General features: G+C 43.0%; 1 long non-coding RNA gene across 1 annotated transcript; it reads right to left on the reverse strand.

Annotated features, from left to right (window-relative positions):
* Positions 1–1,172: 1,172 nt before the first annotated feature.
* LOC308470738 lies at positions 1,173–4,391 on the reverse strand. Its single transcript, XR_013982616.1, has 3 exons — positions 4,355–4,391; positions 3,108–3,219; positions 1,173–1,262 (listed from the first exon to the last, which is right to left on the reverse strand). It is a non-coding gene; the product is annotated as an uncharacterized lncRNA (long non-coding RNA).
* Positions 4,392–6,405: the final 2,014 nt, after the last annotated feature.

Below are 6,405 nucleotides of genomic sequence, written 5' to 3' on the forward strand. Positions count from 1 at the left end.
CCAGGGTTCCCAATCCCACAGAGAACAAGCAGTGATCCCACTTCTCCATGCATGTGTGAAAAGAACAATCGATACTTTGCTAGCAGAAATGCACACACTATGCTGTGCTTGTGCATTAATAGGAGGTTGGATTAGCTGTTCTTTGAGATCCCTTCCAACTCTCTGTCTTTAAATAGGTTAATTTTGTGAAGATGAAATACATACTGCATTACCATGGCATCTATGCCATCTATGCTGCTCAATATTAATTATCTTACAACTCAACTTTCAAATACTATTTAACATTGACTACTACTGCATTATCACCACAAAATACAGCTAAACAGGATACAACCTATGGTAAATTGTCTGGGGAATTTTGAGCTGTTTGGAAGCTTAGCAGGTTCCATAGGAAGAACAACTGAGAGACTATTATTCATCCACCAGTTCCCATTTTGCTTTGCTAAGTGATGTACCATTGCACACTAGATGTTAGTATTGCATTGCATGCCAACAGTCAAAATAAGCCAAAATATTAACTGTCAGATATCAGATTCTGAACCTGCATATCTGTGGGTGTCAAACGCAAACATCCGGAGAATATCCAGAAAGAATATCCAATATCTTTGCCAAGTTGGCTTGAAAGTGAACTGGCTTCACATCCTGATACTGGACACTTACAGGCTGGAGCAATAAAATAAAAACAGTGGCAATTGTGTTATTTGGTGGTTGTGAAACTTTACCTGTTGATGACTCCCCAGAACTCAGTTCATGAGAGCAAAGAACCACTTTGTCAGTTAATTTATGAATGACAAAGAGAAGGGACACTGTACTTTCTTCCCTTAAGTATGGTCCAGTCTCTTCCCTTAGACGAGGGGCAACCCTGCTGTAGCACTGTATTTAGATTTTCTACATGGGAGTGTACATAGATCCTGAGTCACATGTCAACTTAGGCTCTCAGTTGCACACTTCATCATGGGCGTGTGGCCTGGCCTGGAGTCATTAGACACCCATATCCTTGAAGCCTGGGGTGATTTGCTTGACTTTTTCCCTAGAGTCTACTGGGGCTCATCCACTGGCACTCAGACTGGAACCCATTTCAAAGGCCTCTCTAGAAGATTGTTCAAAAGTATCTCTGAAGAGGCTGCTCCTGAGTTTTAGGAATCCCCAAGGTGGGCAAGGGGAAACCTTACCTCTGCTCAGTCATCAGTCAATGGAAGGTCAGTTCTTCATTCAAGAGGTGAGTGTTTGGCTCTGAGTCAGAGCATGGCAGTTACCAACACCTGTGTGAAGCCCAAAGTCATGGTTCAATAGACAACACAGCTATTCCCCACTAACTGTCTCCCCAATTCCCCAACTAAATCAAATAGTTGATTTCTGGGTCATTAAAAAAATGAAAAATTCCAAAGTCCCACTCCTTATAGTGCATCTCTGTGTTTCTCCCATTGAGAGCAGGGCTTCTTGCTCTCCAGCCCCCAGAACTCAAATTTGTTTCGTAATTTGTGGAGTGAGGCCATTTCAAACCCATAATGAGGAGCTGCTGCTTGTAGTCCTCCGTCTCAGAACTGCAGGCCTGAATCCAAAGTCTTGAATGTAATGGGAATCTAATTGTGTCTTCCACTTGATTAGATTATGCTGCTGCATTTCCTAACTCATTTATGTTCAGTTTGCAATCCATCATGAACCCGGTGCCTCCACTGATATACTGCCAATTGCTAGCATGAGGGCCATTAATGTCTGAAATGTTGTTTTTGAGAGGCCGGTTGTGGGTAAATGCATCAGGGTTTGTTCACCAATTAGCGGGTTTTCAGGAACCAAGCTTTAAGCTGAGTGATGAAACACTAGCTTGTGCTAGAATGGATTTAGGAGCTGGGACATGGGCCTGTTTAAAGTGCTCCTGTAACTACCATCATTCTAAGAACAGAATATCACTAGCTTTAAGGCCATAGTTTAAAGATACGGGACAAGGCTCTCATTCCCAATAAAGAGAATGACAGATTGCTAAAATTCTAGTGATTTAATCTTATGGAAAAGACTGTTGCTAGGAGAGATGCTTCTTCATCCTAAACAGAATAGCTGTGTTCAGAGAGGGAACTCATACTTTTTCAAAGATAGGGCACTCTCTCTCTATTAATACCTGGTCAAGACGCCTCCTATTGAGCTACCAGAACTTTAACCTCACCTGGCCAGCCTTTCATAGAGCTAGCACTGAGAAGCAGATGCCAATGTGATTGCTGTCTACTCTCTGCTATACCAACAGGTCTACTCCACTGATTTCAGTAGAAGATTGTGCATGCAAGGCAGCCTCCTCCCATCTACATTAATATGGAAAAGTTTGTGTCTGGGGGAACTTCATTTGCACACCAAAACCTCTACATGTATCACTTGCAATGCCCAGTGAATCTAAACATGATGAGTTTGAGCTAAAATAAGCAAGTTTGGGGCTCAAAATTTGCTTGTTAATGTGCTTTTGATTTCATTAGGATCTGAAATACGTGGGCTGGTGAGAATCTCATCAATGTCATTATTTCTAAATTTTGAACCAATTAGAAATAAGTCTTGAAAGAACAAGTTAATTTGTTAAGTTGAATAAGCTTGGAGTCCTTATATCCAGCCATTTATGTATGTGTTAAAACATGACTAGCTTGCAATGAGAAAGAAATTGTTTCTTCTAGCAACGTTGAAACTTCTTGCCATTATCTTTCAAAGCTACACCAGCGTTGGATAAAGTTTTGTTATCTCTGTAGCCGGGTAACTGACTCTGGCCTGCACATTAGCCATGTAAAATCTTGCATTTTTCCGGATTAAAGTGAACATTCATGCCAGGTTGACTAAAGGGGTTAGCAAGCATGAAACAGCCCGAAGTGCAGAGACCTAAGATTTGGGTGTAGACGGTTTAATCACAGCCCATTACACGTTTAACCTCCATCTGAGGCACTGTAGTGGGATAACCAAAGTCTGGATTCTCTGGCAAATTAATTCTGAGTCTTCAAGCCCATACGTCTCAGATATACTTTCCATAGATACTGGACTTTCAAGTGCTTGTATCAAAACTTCTATGCCTACGATGGAGCTGTTTGTGCCTCTATGATTTATGAATAGCTGGGTGACTCTCAGAAGAAACCTACCTTGGTGAGATGCATATGTGTTGCAAAATGTGGAGAGAAGGCAATTCTGCTCACAGGCCTGGCTTCCCTGGAGAAAGATTTGTCTGCATTAGAGGGAGATTGCTCTAATCCACTATGTGGAAAGAAAATACTGTAAACATGAGGCTGGAATATATTGTGCTGAAGCAGAAGGCGCAATGGCGGTGCTTGAGCACTATGCTCTTTGCGACTGGGTGGGTCTTGAACCAATGGATTTGTGCTGTGATCAGAAATGAAAGCATTCAGATTACTCCCCACCCACCGCCCAGGGGTGGCCCATCATTATCTAAAAAAAATAAACCGGATATACTGCAGAATATAAATATTCACCCTGCAGAGGGCTTGTGATGTCATCGCAGGGATACCTGAAATTCATGTTAGTGATTTTGTTTCACCTGTGAAAATATTCTTTGTAACTCCCCGTACTGTAGCTTTGCAGTCGAAGAGCAGACTAAATGTAAACAGGCACTGAAAGTAAATAAGAGCATCTTTTCTTCTACGGTATAAGGCTGACACATAGCCAAAACAGAAAGAAGTAAAGCAGAGGGGATCTAATGGATGCATAATAACATCTTGGTGCAGAGAAGGAGGATACCACATCAAATAATTATACATTCTGCCTTTATAGTATTTGAGTGGCTGCAGTAAATGCTGTAGGATGGAGCACTTAGCGTAAATGCATAATATGGGTACCAGATTTCTCAGGGTAACACAGCCTGGAATGCTTGCAAATTCTATTTTGAAAAAGCAATTATCAGCTGTGGAGTTGTGAATAGTCACAGATGCCATTACCATTAGTAGCACAGCACCCCCTAGCAAAAAGCCAGAGAACTTGCTCTGCTAATGACTCAAAGGCAGACAACCATGTGCCACAAGGGCTTCCCAAAGTATGAAATGGGGCTTCTAGGGTGGCTTGTTCTCCTTTTCTGAATTCTTCCAGACCTTTTTCACAGGCAGCTTAATTGGACCTGGTGTCGTTGTATAATTCCCCCCTCCCTGTTTTAACCACTTGTGTTTGTAGGTTTCTGGGGAGGTGGGGTTGCAAATGGCTGCACGACTCCCAGTTTGTATGCGCCTGTCCTGGAAACATAATGCGTGCAACCTGCTCTCTCTGTTTTTTTAATCCGCCTGACTTGAAGATGAGAACATTGCGCCCCTGACTGAGTCTGGCTTCTGTCAGGTTAATTATCTGTAAGAAAGGCCGAACAACTACTCATTGACACTCATACCTGGACAAAGATTAAGCATTCTGAGCACTAGGAAGGGTCTGTTGATTTCTGAAGTATGTTGAGATATCTTTGGGGAAATCCCACATGTGCATCTGTACGCAAAGCTCAGCATCGCTCATGGCAGCAGCTAATATTTCAAGAGAAGACATCAGCACTTTCCCTGGAAATATAAAAAAGGGTGGGGGTGAAAGGGAGCAGCTCAATTACAACAGCGTGGTAGCAGGAAGTCACCCCCCTCCCAGTTAGTTCACCAAGGAAACGGGCGGCAAGGTTGCTCTTGAGTTTTAACGGCTTTTGCGGTTCCCCTCTCAGTTTCCTGGCCCTTCTTTTTCATAACCTGAAAAGCATTAAAAGGGGGCTGTTTTCATTGGTCCTGGCTCCAGAAGAGTATAAAATGTGTCTGAGGCCCAAGTGGGGGAGAAATGTAAATGCAGGAAGCATGAAGCTGCAGAGATATATTCCTTCAGGACCAGCGGCATTTTTATCTGCTGATTCATTGCTTCCTTTTTTTGCATCTGGCTTCCTCTCCAGCCCTATACCTTAATTTGTTGACTAATTACCGTATTTTTCGCTCTATAACACGCACTCGACCATAACACGCACGTAGTTTTTAGAGGAGGAAAATCCGTAGGCATGCCACCCGTGGGCATTCCCTCCATAACACGCACAGACATTTCCCCTTACTTTTTAGGAGGGAAAAAGTGAGTGTTATGGTGCAAAAAATACGGTAATTTGCTATTTACAGCTTGGTTTGCTTGTGAAAACAGCCAGCCCGCCTCCGTTTGCTCTATGTCTCAGAATTGTACTCTGTCGCCATTGATCGTACGCTGCGTCCTTTTCCCATTCTTATTTCTGTGTCGGATCTGGAGCAGCCCACTCCCCAAGACTATTGCTATTGCAAATAATGTGTATAACACGCTCTGCATTTTACAGTTTTTTTGGGTTTTTTAGCTGTCCAAGGGTGGGGAAGGTATGTCTGTCTGCATGACTGGCCTCTGCAGAAGAAAGAAGATCGCCCTTCAGATAGATTTTTATCTGAACTTGGTGCAGAGTTAAGCTCAGAACTGCTGTTCATGTGGTATTCTCCTCCAGTCCGATATAGCCTCAAATGTGTACCTGCCGATGTGCACTACCAAGCCCAGTGCTTTTTTTCTGGGGGGACGCAGGGGTATGCATACCCCTAAACATTTTGTGAATCTATCAGGAGAAGAAACTAAAAATTGTAAAAAAAAATACAATTAGTTTCTTCTCTAGCACGGTGAATCGTCAGTTCCATTGCTACCCCCAATGGCGGCCTCATTTCCTGTCATGGTGTATCCTGAGTATCAAACGGAAGTGAGCATTTAATGTGTCAAGTTGGAGTTGGAATTTAGCACGGTGATTGGTCAGTTTCGTTGTTACCACCTCCGATGGTGGCTTCATTTCCTTTCCTGGTGTAATGCATGCTCTTTGTGCTTTAGTCCATTTACTGTATTTATTTTTCCTGATTTGAACTATAAAATGATGGTTTTCTTGAGTCAAAATGAGAGTACCCCTAAGCATTTTTTTGGGGGAAACAACACTGACCAAGCCCATTTCAAAGTTTTAGTGTTGTTCTACAAAGCCCTGAGCACAAGACTCATCATTGTTTTTAGGGCAGGGGAAGACTTGTTTGCATGACACAGGAAGAATGAAAGCATGCAAAGTCCACCCAAAATGAAAAACCTCCAAAATATTAAGCAGAATGTCAAGATCTGGAGATGTTGCATTGGTGGGTGGAGGAAAGGATGCTCAGCAGCAGCTCTGAAAGGCACTTTTGAGGGTGTGCTTTCTGCTGCTGTGCAATCCATAGGAAATCTGCCAAGGGAAGGGCCATAGCTGAACACATGCGTTGCAGGCCAAAGGTTCTGGGTTCAATATCTGGCATGTCTGACATGGCTGGGAAAGATGGCATGAAACTATAGAGAGCCACTGCCAGTCAATGCAAATGCAAAACTGAGCTACATGGGTCAATGATCTGCCTCTGCTGCATAAGGCAGCTTCTATGGAATCTCTTCCTCCAGACTCTGCTC

This window comes from Podarcis pityusensis (genome assembly GCF_964106645.2).
Source record: "Podarcis pityusensis genome assembly, chromosome: 2".
NCBI classification, from domain to species: Eukaryota; Metazoa; Chordata; class Lepidosauria; order Squamata; family Lacertidae; genus Podarcis; species Podarcis pityusensis.